The following is an 18,922-nucleotide window of genomic DNA, read 5'->3' on the forward strand; positions in this document are numbered from 1 at the left end:
TATATGCTAAATTTCATTTTGGTAGTAAAGCAGAATAGTGGAGGATGATGTGGCTCCTCAGTATTGAAAAAATTTACATGGGTTTACTTATTGGGGCAATTGTACAATTTAATAATATTTAAAGGAACACACATTTGGTATAGTTAGTATGGTGCCTTACTTATGTATATCAGTACAAGAGCTTTGAATATTTCATGATGAGGAATCCAACATCATGATAAGATGTTTAATAAGGCCCCCTCAGGTGGATGTAAAAGATCCAAGGTTCTATTTCCAAGATAAGAGGAATTTACCCAGAGTCCTGAGCAACATTAATCTCTCAACCAATACCATTAAAACAGATCCTCTGAACATCTGTTCATTGCTGTTTGGGGGACCTTGATGTGCCAAAACTGGCTGCCGAGTTCCCCTATGACACAACAGTAACTGCACAAACAGCAATACCCTGCTCATGAATGCTCAGTTTGGGTTCCGCCAGGACCACTCAGCTCCTGACCTCATTACAGCCTTGGTCCAAACATGAACAAAAGAGCTGAACTCTAGAGGTGATGAGAGAATGATTGCCCTAGATGTCAAGGCAGTGTTTGACTGAGTGTGGCATCAAGGAGCCCTAGCCAAACTGAAGACAATGGGAATCAAGGGGGAAACTCTCCGCTGGTTGGAGCGATACCGAGCATTAAGGAAGATGGTTGTGGTTGTTGGAGGCCAATCATCTCAGTCCCAGGACACTGTTGCAGGAGTTGCTCAGGGTAGTGTCCTAGGCCCAACCATCTTCAGCTGCTTCATCAATGACCTTCCTTCAATCATGAGGTCAGAAGAGGGGATGTTCGCTGATGATTGTACAAATGTTCAGTAACATTCATAACTCCTCAGATACTGAAGCAGCCCGTGTCCATATGCAGCAAGACCCGGACAACATACAGGCTTAGGCTAGTAATTGGCAAATAATATTCGAGTCATACAAATGCCAGGCAATGACCATCTCAAATAAGAGAAAAACTAACCCTCTCCCCTTGACATTCAATGGCATTAGGCTCGCTGAATCCCCCATTATCAACATCTTGGTAGTTACAATTGACCAGAAATTGAACTGAAGCAGCCACATAAATACTGCGGCTACAAGAGCAGGTCACAGGCTGGGAGCTCTGCGGCGAGTAACCCACCCCCTGACTACCCAAAGCCTGTCCAGCATCTACAAGGCACAAGTCAGGACTGTGATGGAATACTCTCCACTTGCCTGGATGAGTGCGGCTCCAACACCAGTTGGGAAACTCAACAGCATCCAAGACAAAGCAGCCCACTTGATCGGCACCCCATCCACCATCTTAAACATTCACTCCCTCCACCAGCGGCGCACAGTGACAACAGTGTGTAACCATCTACAAGATGCACTGCAGCAACTCACCACGCCTCCTTCGACAGCACCTTCCAGACCCGCAACCTCGTTCACCTAGGTCAAAGGACAGCAGATGTATGGGAACACCACCATCTGCAAGTTTCCCTCCAAGTCACACACCATCATGTCTTGGAAATCACAGTTTCTTCAGTGTCGTTGGGTCAAAATCCTGGAACTCCTTCGCTAACAGCACTGTGGGTGTGCCCGCACCAGGTGGACTGCAGCAGTTCAAAAAGGCAGTTCACCACCACCTTCTCAAGGGCAATTAGGGATGGGCAACAAATACTGGCCTTGCCAGTGGCAATCATATCCCATGAAAGAATATAAAACAAAAACTTCAAAAGTACTGCATTGGTTGTCAAGCGCTTTAGGATGTCGAAGTCGTGAAAGGCACTGTATGAATATAAGTTCCTTCTTTTGTACAATATATCACGACATATCCACGTTAAATGGCAGTGGTATTACTCTTACTTCTGTTTCCAAAGGTTGTGACTTCAAGTGCCACTTGAAGCATGGGAGATTTGTAACAAGACACAGCTATACATTAAATATAGATATGTTTCAGAAGCATAAGGATCTACATGACCACTTTCATTTAATTGTGTTTGAGTCTGTAAAGCAAAAAATGAACCAACTCAATGTAAGGCAGCTGGAATGCTATGTACAAAGGTCAGGTTTTTCCACTATAACATGCATTACATAACTCAGCAGTCATGCTAACCACGATGGAAGACTCAACAAATTGTTTGCAAGTCTAACTGTACAATTTACTTTTGCCAAGTAAGTGTACAGAGCTCTCCTCCCCATAATTTTTCTTTAAATTTCAAACACATAAATATGTTCTCCCAAGTTGCAAAGTACAAAACAGCTTTGTGTGAGGGTGAAGCAGCTGAACAATGCCACATATTTTAATTATAAAATCTGTGAACCTACTCACTGCGATTCACAAATTGGCAGGAAGCACTTAAAACAGCAATGAAACATTACGGGTATACAGATAGTCACTTGCCAGTACAGAACTTGAGTATTGCTGAAAAAAAAGACATGCTGTCGCAGCTTTTTATCTTGCACTCATCAGGATGGACACAAGAATGCCAAATTTCAAAGGGAGCAACAATTGTACTGCATGAGAAAAGGGTGCTGACTCATTGGCAAGTCAACTCCGATTGGCTGAGGCATAGAATCTTAACTGCCCAGGGGTTGGGGAGGGGATGTGGGTGGTGATTAAAGCCCCGAGAAGTAGTGGTGGGTTGGAAACTGAACATGATGCCACCCACTTCCGAGTGTTTGCAGGTGAGCAGGAAACCTCTGTGGAGCTGTTGGTTAAGTAATTTCAATATTGGATTAGGCAGTTAATTGTGAATTTCTCCCAGGATTCTGGCTTTAACAGCCAGCAAACAGATTTCTCCAGCTGTGTGGAACTCGGCAAGGTTGACAAGGCAAGAGCACAGCGGTGAACCATTGATCAATGAAACCTACGGGCTTGAAAGCCTTTAAAGAATGAAACTGGATAGCTGCTGGGCGGCCTATGTGAAATGTTTGTGCTCACGGTACTGGTTCCGAGATAGATTTCACTGCTTCACTGGTTATTTCCAACACAGGGTCTACTGGCAGAGGATCAGCTTTCTCGACATGCCTGAGCATCAGTGCCTCATGAGGCTCATAGCAAGTCATATCTGCAGCCTCCTGGAGCATGACCTCATTGACTGTGGACCAGATGGGCATGCATCGCCAAGGGCCGTCAAGGTGGCTATCACTGAAGGCTACCCCAGCTGGAGGCTACCCCAGTTCACTGCCTCTCCCTGGAGTTGTGCACTATTCTCCTGGAAGGAAAAAAGGCAGAGAATTATGCGTGTGCGAAATGAATTGTGTGGACAGGATGCAATGACACAAATTGTGGAGGATTAACTCTGAGGCATGGGTGTGAGATGTCAATAAGGTGAGGGTGAGTGTGAGCTGTTCAGATGGGGATGTGAGGAGGTGCCTCAAGAGAAAGGAATAAGTGGAGCTGCAGGGGATGGTTAGTCTGAGGAATACTGTGGAGGCGAATGCTGGGGATGTCCAAGTGTGGGGTGTGGCACCTGCAATTGGGATGTTACTCACCTTTCCCGCCCTCATGAGGTCATTGAAACTCTTGGGGCACTGTACCCAGGTTAGAGTGACCACACTCCTGCAGCTCACTTACATCCACATCTGCTTGGTTTGAGAGGTTGGCCTCTTCCTCCCATTTGTGGGGAACAGCACTTCATTCCCTCAGATCCTGCAGCAGGACCTCCAGGGAAGAGTCAAAGACCTGGGGGGGGGAGGGGGGGCGGTGGTGAAAGAGTGCATGGGGCAACCTTCCCACATCTTTCCACTCTCAAGGTGGCTGAAGCCACAGGAAGCAATGTACAGTTCAGCCACTGGGATTCCCTAAACTGGAAATCCTTCCTTTGACAGATATGGGTTGTTATCATGCTCACCCTCTGTAATTAATCAGGATACCCAGAAGCAGGATGCTAATTCCATGACTGAGTTAAGGAGCCACAGCAAAGCCTGCTTCAATGATACAGGGACTCCCAACTCTCAGCCAGCCCACCGCGGCTTGTGGGGCTATTGTAATAGAATTCCGCCCTTTGACTTTTCTCTCTGATCCACCGTTTGTATCTTTTTATTTTTTACATTTTGTTTTTCTTTGTTTGCTCTCCCTCTCTCATTGCATTGTATAGCCAAAATATAATTTTCTCTCCTTTGGAAGGGATGGTTCCCGAGAAGTGGATTTTCTATTCAATAGACAAACACTGTTTTCCTGCCAGAGTAGCTGTCCACTTTAGTCTGATTCAGTAATTTTCCTTTCACATTCACACTTTTTTTTTTTAAAAGGAAGGGCCCAGAATTTCCTAGAGAATTGCACCATTGTAATTGCACATTTACTGCATCTGACACTGTAACTATCCCAGGAATTTATAGGGTGAGCAAGTTTATGGCTTTTTATCCAAAATATACATTATTCATAAAAATTTGCAAAAATACATTACAAAACAGTTCAAATTTCACATTTCGGAAAGTACAATTGAGATCAGATCTCTTCGATTCAGAAACAGAAGTGCCTCACAATTCTTGCCATTCCATTTTAAATACAATGTACATTGGCATTACATAGCAAAAATCATTTTGGTGCATACAACCCTAGTTCCAGCCCCTTGGTGCGAGAGGACCTTACACAGTGGCCTTTCCTCATTGAGCCTTTGTGGCGGCTGCCCCAAGCTTTAGTGCGTCTCTCAGCACGTAGTACTGGACCTCGGAATATGCCAGTCTGCAACACTCAGTCATGGACAACGCTTTGCATTGGAAGACCAGCAACTTTCGAGCAGACTGAAGCGCATCCTTCACTGAGTTGATGGTCCTCCAGCAAAAGTTGATGCTTATCTTGGTGTGCATCCTTGGGAACAGCCCGTAGAGCACAGAGTCCTGTGTTACGGAGCTGCTCGGGATGAACCTCAACAAAAGCCACAGCATTTCTTTCCACACCTGCTTTGCAAAGGCACATTCCAGAAGGAGGTGGATGACGGACTCTTCCCCACCAGAGCCACCTCGAGGGCAGCGTGCGGAGGCAGTGAGATTCCGGGTGTGCAGGAAGGATCTGATGGGGAGGGTCCTTCGCACCACCAGCCAAGCTGCATCTTGGTGCTTGTGTGAAAATTCTGGTGATGAAGCATTCTGCCAAATGAGTTTTACAGTCTGCTCAGGGAACCATCCGACAGGATCCACCATCTCCTTTTCCCGTAAGGCCTTGAGAACATTCCATGCACATCACTGCCTGATGGCTACAATGGATTGGAAAACGTTACTTAAAGGGATGACAGGCAATGGCAAACATTTAAAGAGCACATGGATGAACTGTAACAATTGTTTATCCCTGTCTGGCGCAAAAGTAAAATGGGGAAGGTAGCCAAACCATGGCTTACAAGGAAAATTAGAGATAGCATTAGATCCAAGGAAGAGGCATATAAATCTGCCAGAAAAAACAACAGACCTGAGGATTGGGAGCAGTTTAGAATTCAGCAAAGGAGAACCAAGGGATTGGTTAAGAAGGGGAAAATAGAGTACGAGAGCAAGCTTGCGGCAAACATAAAACTGACTGTAAAAGTTTCTATAGGTATGTGAAGAGAAAAAGATTGGTGAAGACAAATGTAGGTCCCTTAGTCAGAAACAGGAGAATTTATTATGGGGAAGAAAGAAATGGCTGACCAACTAAATGCATACTTTGGTTCTGTCTTCACAAAGGAGGACACAAGTATCATACCAGAAATGTTGGGGAACACAGGGCTTAGTGAGAGAAAGGAACTGAAGGAAATCAGTATTAGTAGAGAAATGGTGTTGGGGAAATTGATGGGATTGAAGGCCGATAAATCCCCAGGGCCTGATGGTATGCATCCCAGAGCACTTGAGGAAGTGGTCCTAGAAATAGTGGATGCATTGGTGGCCATCTTCCAAGATTCTATAGACTCTGGAACAGTTCCTACAGATTGGAGGGTAGCTAATGTAACCCCACTATTTAAAAAGGGAGGTAGAGAGAAAGCAGGAAATTATAGACCAGTCAGCCTGACGTCAGTAGTGGGGAAAATTCTAGAGTCCATTATCAAAGATTTTATAGCAGAGCACAGTGGTAGATTCCGGCAGAGTCTGCATGGATTTACAAAAGGGAAATCATGCTTGACAAATCTACTAGAATTCTTTGAGGATGTAACTAGTCGAGCTGATGAGGGGGAGCCAGTGGATGTGGTTTATTTGGACTTTCAGAAGGCTTTCAACAAAGTCCTACATAAGAGATTGACGTGCAAAATTAAAGCACATGGGATTGGGGATAGTGTATTGCGATGGATAGAAAATTGGTTGGCGGACAGGAAATAAAGAGTAGGGATAAATGGGTCTTTTTCTGAATGGCAGGCAGTGACTAGTGGGGTACCATAGGGGTTGGTGCTAGGACCCCAGCTATTCACACTATACATTAATAATTTCGATGAGGGAACTAAATGTAATATCTCCAAATTTGCAGATGACACAAAACTGGGTGGGAAGGTGAGTTGCGAGGAGGAGCAGAGAGGCTTCGGGGTGATTTGGCCAAGTTGAGTGAGTGGGCTAATGCATGGCAGATGCAGTATAATGTGGATAAATGTGAGGTTACCCACTTTGGTAGCAAAAACAGGAAGGCAGATTATCTGAACGGCTATAAACTGAGAGCGGGGAATATGCAGCAAGACTTAGGTGTTCTCGCACACCAGTCGCTGAAGGTAAACATGTAAGTCCAACAAGTGGTAAAAAAGGCAAATGGTATGTTGGCCTTCATAGCGAGAGGATTCGAGTACAGGAGCAGGGATGTTTTGCTGCAATTACACAGGGCCTTGCTGAGGGCACATCTGGAATACTGCGCGCAGTTTTGGTCTCCTTATCTGAGGAAGGATGTTCTTGCTATAGAGGGAGTGCAGTGAAGGTTTACCAGACTGATTCCTGGGATGGTGGGCCTGACATATGAGGAGAGGTTGAGTTGGTTAAGATTATATTCGCTGGAGTTCAGAAGAGTGAGGGGGTATCTCATAGAAACCTATAAAATTCTAACAGGACTTGACAGGGTAGATGCAGGAAGGATGTTCCCGATGGTGGGGGAGTCCAGAACCAGGGGTCAGTGTCTAAGGGTACGGATTAAACCTTTCAGGACTGAGATGAGGAGAAACTTCTTCACCCAGTGAGTGGTGAGCCTGTGGAATTCACTACCACAGAAAACAGTTAAGGCCAAAACATTGTATGTTTTCAAGGAGTTAGATATAGCTGTTGGATCTAAAGGGATCAAAGGGTATGGGGAGAAAGCGGGAACAGGTTACTGAGTTGGATGATCAGCCATGATCATAATGAATGGCGGAACAAGCTTGAAGAGCCGAATGGCCTACTCCTGCTCCTATTTTCTATGTTTCTATGATGGATTGGTGGTCAAAGGTGTTTTTCTGCACAAACTTTTCCACAAAGGATAGGTGGTACGGCACAGTCCAGCTGAATGGAGAATTCTGCGGCAATGTGGCCTGACTCATCCTTCGTAGCACTGGGAACGGGTAGAACCTCAGCATTTAGGTAACACTTGGTGTTTGCGTACTGGGGGTCTATGCACAGCTTGATGCAGCCGCACACAAAAGTGGCCATCAGGATGAGGGCGGCGTTGGGTATGTTTTCTTCCCCTTTATAACTCAGACATTTGTGCCACTCACTTGATACGTTTGCTGAAATTGCGCAAAATTGACCATCGCTCCCCTCACCCCATTAAAGCAATGGTGACCACAATTTTCCTGGATTTACACCAGTATTTCGTCTCAGCCACTTAGACTGAAAAATAAAGACACTGGTCGATGTGTTTAAATTCATGCTTTCAAAATCTTTGCTCTTAGTATTTTTAATTCTTAGTTAAAGTATTACATTAAAGGTGCTATAGTAATGCAAGTTTTTGTAATTTTCTGTTGTTAAAGCCCATCAAAACAATTCTTCTTCACTACGTGATTTAGTGCATATTCCATGGACAGTGTGGGGCACTGAAGTGCCCGCACATGTCATTGATGAAAGCGAGAGTGGGAAAGAAATTTGTTATTACGTACTTCCCTTCATTTGCACCATAGCAAAACTGGGTACAAGAAAGGCCAGTTTGTTGTGGCCTCCAGTGCTGCTATAGGAAGGAGAGGAGGCATTTGCATTTCAATGAGCTAGAAAGCCTATACAATTGATGGCAGGGCTCGTCAGGCTAGCTTCTTTGAGAAAATTTAAAGAATTTTCAATATCCCACAGAAAATGAAGCCTCCGTGGTGCCCAGTAATATTTTATAGATCTTGATCCACAACTATTAGGTCTAGATACTTGTGAACACTGTCATTTTTTTAAAAATTCTTTCATGGGATGCGAGCATCACTGGCTAGGCCAGTATTTATTGCCCACCCCTAATTGCCCTCGAGAAGGTGGTGATGAGCTGCCTTCTTGAACTGCTACAGTCCATGTGGTGTAGGTACACCCACAGTGCTGTTAGGAAGGGAATTTAAGGTTTTTGATCCAGCGACAGCGAAGGAACGGCGATATAATTCCAAGTCAGGATGATGTGTGACTAGGAGGGGAACCTGCAGATGGTGGTGTTACATGTGTCTGCAGCCCCTGTCCTTCTCGGTGGTAGCAGTCGCAGGTTTGGAAGGTGTTGTCTAAGGAGCCTTGGCAAGTTGCTACAGTGCATCTTGTATATGATACACACTGCTGCCACTGTGCACTGGTGGTGGAGTGAGTGAGTGTTTAAGGTGGTGGACAGGCTGTTTCGTCTTGAATGGTTTTAAGGTTCTTGAGTGTTGTTGGAGCTGCACTCACTCATTCGGGCATGTGTATAGCACAATTACTAACAATTGCAGGGTTATCATAAGAAACAGAAGTGGGAGAAGGCCAGTCACCCCTTTGAGTCTGCTCTGCCAGTCAACATTCTGGCTGATCACCTACCCACACTATCCCATATCCCTCAATTCCCTCAGGATCCAAAAAACTGTTGATATCTGACTTAAATATACCCAAAAGCTGAGCATCCACAGCTTTCTCTGGTAGAGAGTTCCAAAGGTTTTTAACCATTTGTGTGACGAAATTTCTCTTCATCTCAGTTCTAAACGGCTGATTCCTTATTTAGAGACTGTGACCCCTAGTTCTAGGCTCCCCAGCCAGGGGATGCACTCTCCCTACATCTACCCTGTCGAGCCTCGTAAGAATCTCATGTTTCAATTAGATCACCTCTCATTTTTCTAAACTCCAGGAAATGTAGGCTTTAGTCTATTCCATCTCTCCTCATAGGACAATCGCCTCATCCCAGGAATCTGTCTAGTGCATAGGCTACAGCACTTCATCAATTTCCGTGCTTGCCTCCAGGCAGGTTCCCCACCAAAGGTGGAGCCCACTAAAAAACACAAATGACCTGAAAAAAAAAAATCAAAATGGGTCAGGATACATCTTTTTTGACACACATAACCCTGCCCTACCAAATACACACCAGAATTCTGAAAACATAAGTAAAGGTAACTCCTGTGATTTTTCTCCCACTTATTTTGGTGTCTTATGTTATTGAGGCATTAGTATTTCTGGTTTCCAATGAGCTTTCACAAGTAGCTAAGAAAACATCTGAATTCAAGCCATGATCCAATGTTCCATCTTGTCCACTTGTCCAGTTTGCAACTTGAAAAATGTAGCAACTCTGGTTACATCACCAATTCCACAAACAACAACTTATTTTTATATAGTGCCTTTAACGTAATAAAACACCCCAAGGCGCTTTACAGGAGCATTAGAAAGCAAAAGGAGATATTAGGTCAGATGACCAAAAGCTTGGTCAAAGAGGTAGGTTTTAAGGAGTATCTTAAAGGAGGAAAGCAAGGAGGAAAGAGAGGTGGAGAGGTGTAGGGAGGGTATTCCAGAGCTTGGAACCTAGGCAACTGAAGGTGTGGCCACCAATGGGGAAGTGATTAAAATAAGGGTTATACAAGAGAACAGAATTACAGGAGTTGAGAAATTTCAGAGGGATGTGGGACTGGAGAAGATTCAAGATAGGGAGGGGCGAGGCCATGGAGGGATTTGAAAACAAGGATGAGAATTTTAAAACCAAGACGTTGATTGACCAGGAGCCAATGTAGGCTAGTGAGCAAAGGGGTGATAGGAGAACTGGACTTGGTGCGAGTTAAGACATGGGCAGCAGAGTTTTGGATGATCTCAAGTTTATGAAGAGTCGAATGTGGGAAACCAGCCAGAAGTGCATTAGAATAGTCAAGTCTAGGAGGTAACGAAGGCATGAATGAGGGTTTTATCAGATTAGCTGAGACGGGTCAAAGTCGGGCAATGTTATAGAGGTGGAAATTGGCAGTCTTAGTGACAGCGCGAATATGAGGTTGGAAGCTCATCTTGGGGTCAAATGTGACACCAAGGTTGCGAACAGAATGGCTTTACTCAGACTATTGCCAGGGAGAGGAATGGAATTGGTAGCTAGGGTTTGGAGTGGGGACCGAAAACAATATCTTTTGTCTTCCTAATATTTAACTGAAGAAAATTTCTGTTCATCCAGTACTGGATGTCAGATAAGCAGTCTGAGAATTCAGCAACAGCAGAGGAGTCAAGAGAAGTGATGGTGAGGTAGAGCTGAGTGTCGTCAACATACATGTGAAAACTAACCCTATCGCAGCATGTAGATAAGAAATAGGAGGGGGCCAAGGATAGATCCTTGGAGGACACCAGAGTTAATGGTGCAGGAAGAGAAACTATTGCAAGGGATTCTCTGGTTACAATTAGATAGATAAGAATGGAACCAGGTGAGAGCAGTCCCACCGACAGTGGAGAGGCGCTGGAGGAGGATGGTGTGGTCTACTGTGTCAAGGCTGTAGACAGGTCGAGAAGGATGAAGAACCATTCTAAGAACTGTAATACAGATTTAATGAATGTGGGAACTGCTGATGAAACATTTGGCTCTAGTAAAAACGTGTCATATATGAATGATGTCAACATACTACAAAGAAAAAATAAATTGGGTTCGGGAACAAATGCAACATCCACATAGAAGTCTCTGTAATACTGTGTGTAAAAGACTATTCTTTCACATTTGGGTTCCTGCGTTCAAATACAGCACAAACCGAAAGGATGAAATTATTTTCTTTCTGCTGGCTGCAAAGGTCCAAAATGGAATATGTTTGAGCAGTCTTTTTTCTTTAAGAAAACTATACTGGCTGAAATTCAAAAAGCTCTTTAGATATTGCTGACAAAAACTCAAACCTTTATGCCTATACTAAGATCAATTTGATAATCTTCAAATGTTCATGTTCCTAAATTCAATTTTTAAAAGTCTTCAAAACTCAAGCTGGGCATCAAATAATCATGACTCTTGGATCTACCTTCTCGATTTTCACCTTGGTTGTGGCTTGCACTCGTCTCATCCAGGTTTTTGAATAAAATAAATGATAAATTTCACAGTTCCTCAACAGTCAGATCTGTTACAAGCAGCTGCATTATAACCTGATGTTGAGTGCCATAGTACCAAAACTGAAACCTGTTTGAACAGATTTCTTATTCACATATGTCTGTGTATACCTAGGAATGGATTTCTTTTACACACATATAATAATCTGAAATGGCATTGTACTGACCAATCGCCACTTCAACTTAAAAAATTGCACTGACCAGCCAACCATCAAGTTTAAGGCTCTTAAAAAAAAAGCTCATGATCCCTCCGAATATTTTGCAAAAATTAGCAAATGAATAATCAACATATTTGTATAAAATCCCTTTACCTGCCACTTTAATGGAGGGTTTATGGCTCCATTAAAATAGCAGACAGAAGAATCTCATGGACACTTTAAGTGCTTGTACAACAATATGTTAAATATAAATAAGGAAATTAGAACAAAGTATGCATTACATGAGTGATAGATTAATGATTGCTGGAAAAAATCTAAAGAGGCTGAAACATAGGCTTAGACAAAATAGGGCCAAACGAGGGTTTCAGAGTTGAGGACTTAGGAAAACTGCTTATGGCATCTAGGGAAGTAACAAAGATAATTCAGACTTGTAAAGACCATGGGCAAGAGTTGAAAATGAGGACAAGATACCGATTTAAAAAATAAAGAGACTGCATCACTGCTTATGGGAATTAAGTGGGGTAAATATTATATTGCCTTCTGTGTTACAAGAGAAATAAGATTGCATGGTGAGGAATTGTGAGCAGAGCAAAATAAGCACTGTTTTCCAGGGCATAATAAGTGTGTTCAAACAGAAGAAAGGGTGAGAAAATACAATAAAATACCAGCTTCCACTATAAAGTTTCACCCTTCTGATTAATTCTTTGGGAGTTTGTAATCAAGAAAATCACATGTATTAATTTTTTGTCTTACAATATTGTATTTAATAATTTTAAATAATTGTTGCCTGTCATTTCTCATTTAAGAGCATTATCCCAACATTCTTAAGGATCTTATTTTGCAAATTTCCCTGTGGAATTTTCAGTTGAGATTTGTTTGAGGAAACAGTCAGGAATCTTCTTTGCCCTTCCTGCAAACCAGGAGGTAATTCACTAAAAATTTCTCACAATTAATTCTCTGAATGCTTTTAGATTTTTAACTTGTCTGTAAAGTGACTTGCTCGTGACATTGGCTCATGCACAAATGATTAATGTTTGTTACTTCTTTGAAGTTGGTTAGAAGTGGTACCTGAAAGTCTGACAATGACGTAAAGTAGCGCTTTCCAACAAAGCACCTCAGGAAGTTGCAGAGAAGGTGGAGGACTTGAATGATAAGGCAAGGTTATCCTGAGCACATGGAAAGTCAGCTCATTGCAATTTTGCTGGGAACCATTCCAAACTAAGCTTACTTTTACTTTTGTATTGTTCCTATCAGGAAGCTGTGCTAAAACTCATTAAATTTGATAAGTCATGAAACAATTGTTTGCCAGTGACCAGCCAGGAAATATTATACGATACGTTAACTATCCCTCCCAGGCTTGTTACCATAATGCAAGTTTCTATCATGCAGTGCCCCTAAATCTGTATACCCCACTCATTGGGAAATCTTGGTGAGATCACCTCAATATTCCTTTCATTATTCATTCTGCTGAAAACTGTCCATTGCTCAGATTGAGATATTATCACATAGCGGTAAGGCAATAAACTGATCCATCAAGTGGAAGAAAATTCTCATCTTCCTTTGGCAAAAGCAGGAAAATATTGTTCCCCTCAGGAAGCTAACTTGAGCGCATTTGAACACAAAAATGTGCAAGAACTGGATAGGTCTCTTCATCTCTGGTTTCCACCAACACCCACCTTCCCCTGCCCAAATGCAGAACAACCATTCTCATATACAAGAACTTTCTTCAAGTCTGCTGCATTATAGCAAGTGATCAGTTGTACTATATACTCACATTATGTAATTCAACACTAAGCCGCAAAATGTAGATTCCCTTAACTTCATAACCAATATATTCCAGCAGTTTGCCTCATTCATGCTTCACAAGATGACACTGAGAACTTAACTACATCCTCTCACCACAGATAGATGTTCCACAAGGTCAGATATCCCCTCCCCCACACTTCCCTATGACAAATGCTCAAAGTATATTCCCCCAAAAAAACGAACAGTGGATATCTGGAGGCACTGTAACCTAAGGTTGACAGACTTCACCTTCTGTGTCAAACCACTTGCCTTTGTCTTGAGAATCATCAACTTCTTAATTCCATTGATTTGTATCTCTAGACTGATGCTGCTGAAAAGAATGAGTTGTGGCATCAGACTTTTGCTCCAGCAATTTGATTCGTCTGAATAGGTTGAATTATGATATATGATCCACTTGACTCACCTTTCTAAGCCTAGAGACCAACTGCACTCTTGAGGCTGTGTCAATCCCACTATGGGAGAGTGCTAGTTTTCTCAAGAGGCAAAATTACAGTCTATGACGCTAAAGGACAAAATTAAATCACAAACAGCCTAATGCACAAATCAAATTTAAAAGGGCCCACAGTTGAGACATCAGACTCAAAAATACTTAAATTGCAAAGGGACAAATCATGAAAATTGCTAGTATTTGTATTAACCAAGCAGCGAGTCACTAGAACCATCCTAAGGTTGCATCATCCAACAGTCTTCTGACCTCAGACTTTTGGACTGTCAATCACATATTCTACTTTCCCTTCTACCAATCCAATCAAGTGTCCCTTACAATGATCGAGGAATATCTTAATTGTCTACAATTAACAGAGGCCGACAAGCTGAAACTGGATTCCCCAATCTTCCTTGAAGTAGTTCAGTAAGCCATCAGCCCCAAATGGAAAAACTCAATCATTGTGGCTTGTTATAGCATATATTTGTTAAACTGGTCACCTTGCTATACACATCATCTGTCACAAGGAGAGTGCTGATTCCACTCCAACATGTGAAGTGCCACCGTCCCTCTAAAGTCCAAGTGAAAGTACTAGGTCTAAATATCTCAACTGCTGTAACAATCTATTGTTTTTAAAGACAGGAGATATTAAGGGGTATGGTGAGATAGCAGATAGATGAGGTTCATATCAATCACTAAGGATAGGGCTTGTTCAGTCATTATGATACCATTTTCATGTTTGTAAACCTATTTTTGGCAATTGGCACTCACGAAGCAATTTCCATTCCCTGCTGTATGTGACTAGTACTTAGTCTGAACTGATTATATAGCAGCAAAAATTGGAATTAAACCCAACTCATTTGGGTCACTGAAAGATTTACAGGAATTTGAGGAATATATTTGGGGAATTTGTGTGTACCATATGACATAATCTAAAAAAGAGATACTCACACAGCTTTTTCAGTTATTCAGAATTCTGTGACCCATGTTCTACACAGGTTCCCAAATACCCAGTATCCCTGGGCTGCATTTTACAATGCTGCTGTCACTTAAATGGCCAGGGCGGACCGCCAACCCCCATGACGTAGAGGGGGCGGGCAGTCCGTCCCCGGCAATGGCATCAGCAGCCTTTGCGCAGGCGCTGACCTCGCTGGCTTCGAGCCCTTCCATTTAATTTTAATATTTAAAGGAATAGTTTACAAAAAAATTTAAAAACAAACATTTAATTTGCCTCTCTCCCCACTCCCAATAACTATGGAATGCACTACTTGCTCTCTCCCCCCCCCCCACCTCCAAACACTTCCCCTGCCCACCTGACTCCCCCCCCCCACCAGTACATAAACTTTAAACTAACCCTTCCCACCATCCACTCAACCAATGAGATTAGTTTGACCCCGCTCCCTGTGCCTCCCCCCCCCACTCCACCCCACCATCCCTGCACTGAAAAAATTACCGCTCCCTCCTCCCCACCAGTGTGACACCTCAGTTCCCCGGACGGGGATCCAAAGGCATAGGAGTGCCGGCCGCCGGCACCAATATTGCAGCAGGATGGAAGGCGGAGGCGAGGAGGTAATTAATTCCTTTATTTAAATTTGTTTCCATATGTCAATTTTGCTCCAGTCGCTGAATGGCGGCAGCGGTGGTGGGGTCCACCACGAGGCCTCGCCACCACTGGCAATATTGGGCCAGGCCTTCCCAGTGTTGACGCCTGTGGCGGGCCTCTGCCAGGGTAATTTTCCGGCTTCCCCCCCCCCCCCCCACCCCCGCCGCAACCCCCGATGTCGGGGTTGGGGGAGGGGAGGCTGTAAAATTCAGCCCCCTATCTTTGCTAAGCTCCACTGAGTCCCTGTGTCTCCAATTTTAAGATCCTCTAATTCATTTTCAAGAACCTTGGTCCACTATATAGAACTGTGATCTTTTTCAGCCATATGTCTCAGGCATGTACCCTTCTGTCCTCTGACTCCAGATTACTGTTTGCTTCTCATTTCCTCCACTTCACCAATGCTGTTCTTAGTCACTATATCCCTAGCCTATGATATTCTCAGATATCTTGTAGTAGATCCTCTTGCTTAAAAATATGAAGCAAAATTTATCACCCTACCTGTTTACACAGCAATGACGTGATAGAGACAAAATAACTCGGTCTTTCACATCTGTCTTTGATAGCTGTCTGTGAATGACCACAGAAGTTGGTTGGTCACTTAATGGCATACAAAGTTTAATGTAATATTTTTCAAAATTACAGAAAAACCTCTGGTCTAAAAATCACAATGTTTAAGACCAACAGACTAAGGATTTTAAAAGACATAACTTGTTAAAAATTAAATGTGTTTTTAATTTACAGATTTAGAGATGCAAACAGAATAATTGCTGTTAGAAACCAGTTTATGCATGTACCTCAGTTTAACTGCATAATAAAATGTGCTTCTAACCAACAAAAATTTGCATTTATATTATAATTATTATTACAGCCACATTTAATACATTTTTGGGCTGTAGGCAATACCACCTTTGTGTCATGCATACATGAGAATGATGACAGCTGAACCATTGGATAATATTCTAATAATAGGCACTTATTTCACAAATAATTTGCCAAAGAAAATGAAATGACATGCCTCAATAGCTGCCTGTCTAATGGATGACTTTTGTGTGCACAATTATTCATTGCAGACACACAGCTGTTGTTGGAACAAGAATTAAAATCTCTTTTTGCTGTCAGTGAACCGTGTTTGGAGATCCCAGAATTTAAGAAAGAGAAACCTATTTTCAGCCATTTATACTCCTTGTTCAAGTGTCCAGCAGTGCAGGATAAGGTACAACTTTCAGCTATGCGTGAACTCGATTGAATAATGTCAAGTGAAATAAAACCTGTGTGTGATCACTGAGTTAGAAAATAACCAATACTAAATATTGAGTAATGAAGCAGGTAAGATATCCATATAAGTCATAATGAAAAAGCTTGAACTGTTTGTAAATGCTCTCTTAAAATTCAAAACTAAACTGAAGTATTGAACTAATTTGCTGATGGTTGGAATAATTTTAAATAACTTTTAACATTTTCAGTCACTCATTGAAGTTCTGTGAACCAAATTCCCTCAGCTGTTCTACTGGACTCCTGCTGTAACTCCAATGGTTGAAAATCACGATGAAAATATTTATCAGATGAGTGGCAAAGAAAATCTTATTTAGCGCGATTAATGGTATTTTTAGTAAATTTCTCATTATAAATGATCCCTTTTACATGACAATTACAGCCAATGAAATGATAAAAATATCTTGCGAAGAAAAGACACTGAACCACAAAGATCATTGGAGGTTGTAGTTTGATTCCCAGTCTGTGTTAAGCTAGCTGATCTCAGCTGTGGCAGCAGTATGCCTACTATAAATGGTCATAGTGCCAATTACAGTAGGCCTACTGCTGCGCTGTTTGACAAGGGAGAGGAGGAATCAGCTAGGTTGTTGTTTATGAGATTTGCACAGATTGGCTGCATAACCTGATGCTCATCACAGTAATTCATTGCATGTGTGACATGCTTTGAAGTGATTCTCAGGGATCTGGTACAGTTTATAGAAGCAAGTCTGTCTTTTACCTCCAGATTACAATCCAGTGACTCTGATAATGTGTGGACATCAGGTGACGACTGCTTTGAATTTGGTTGCGATACTTCCTTTGACACATAACTATGGAATCTCACTGTATGCTCACAAATACTGGTCATTTCAGTGAGGGAGTGTTGTACTTGTGGAACCCCACCTCATCGTATAGCAAATTGTCAGCATCTTTAAAAAGGATGGATAGGAAAGCAAAAGACAACTGGAAAAATGTCCTGAAACTCATGGATTCAGGGAGTGCATAAGTTGAAATTCCACCTTTGCTGGTGCAGAAATTTGGGGCAGGTCCAAGTCTGCCAGTTTCTGCCTCAAAAAAAAAAGGTCTTAAATTCTAGCATATTTCAGGGTGGCTGGAAGCGGTTCCTACTTACTCTGTCCTATCCCTTCATAATTTTAATCACATCCACTGCATTTTCTCAATCTATCGTATCTGTTACCTCCTCGAAGAACTCTATGATGTTTGTCAAACACAATAATCTCCAAAATCTATTTTGGCTGCTACTAATTATTTTTTCTTTTGGTCAATATTTAGTAATTTCATCTTTAATTAAGGATGTCAAAACTTCAAAGATTTGTGCATACATACCTCAAGTTTTCTCTATTCCTTCACTCCTTTAAAATTGTATCATTTTGTTTATATTGCGTCTCATAATTCTTCCTTCTAAAAATGTATCATTTCGCACTTCTCTGCATTAACTTTCATCTACGATGTGTCTGACCATTTCACCAGCCTGTCTATGCCGATATGTCTTCCTGAAGTCTGTTACTATCCTCTTCATCGTTTACTACACATATCCCAGTTCAGGTTATATATTAGTATATATTAAGAGGAGCAATGGTCCTAATACTGACTCCCAACGAATACCAACGTCCAGGCTGATAAAAAAAAAATGACCATTCACCAGTACTCTTTGCTTTCTGTCCCTGAGCAAGTCATGTCATTTCCCATCTTGTCCCTCCCCCTCCTCTTGCTCAACTTGCTCCATCACTATGAATAGGTGCTCCATCCAGAGACATGATGAACAAACTTTATGGATAAAACTTAATACCCATAGTGATGTCCCTGGCATCAAAACTTAGAATGGTTAGAGCACAGGAGGAGGAAATTCAGCCTGTCATGTCTGTGCCAACTCTCTGCTACAGCAACTCAACCAGCCCATTCCCCCGCCCTTTCCCTGCAGTCCTGCAAATTTTCTCTCTTCAGGAGCTAATCCAATTCCCTTTTAAAAGCCACGATTGAAGCTCCTCCACCACACACTCAGGCAGTGCATTCCAGATCCTAACTACTCGCTGGGTAAAAATGGTTTTCATGTCGCTGTTGGTTCTTTTGTCATTGACCTTAAATCAATGTCCTCTAGTTCTCAACCCTTCTGCCAAAGGGAACAGTTTATCCCTATCTACTCTGTCTAAACCACTCATGATTTTCAACAGCTTTATCAAATCACCTCTCAACCTTCTCTGTTCTACGGAGAACAACCTCAGCTTCTCCAATGTATCCAGGTAACTGAAGTCTCTCATCCCTGG

At 42.4% G+C, this 18,922-nt stretch overlaps 1 protein-coding gene across 9 annotated transcripts in view; it reads right to left on the bottom strand.

The window, feature by feature from the left end:
* Positions 1 to 18,922, bottom strand: part of gjc2 (gap junction protein gamma 2) — a 202,843-nt gene that overhangs the window by 119,756 nt on the left and 64,165 nt on the right. The window lies entirely within an intron of this gene.

This window comes from Heterodontus francisci, chromosome 2 (genome assembly GCF_036365525.1).
Source record: "Heterodontus francisci isolate sHetFra1 chromosome 2, sHetFra1.hap1, whole genome shotgun sequence".
Classification (NCBI taxonomy): domain Eukaryota; kingdom Metazoa; phylum Chordata; class Chondrichthyes; order Heterodontiformes; family Heterodontidae; genus Heterodontus; species Heterodontus francisci.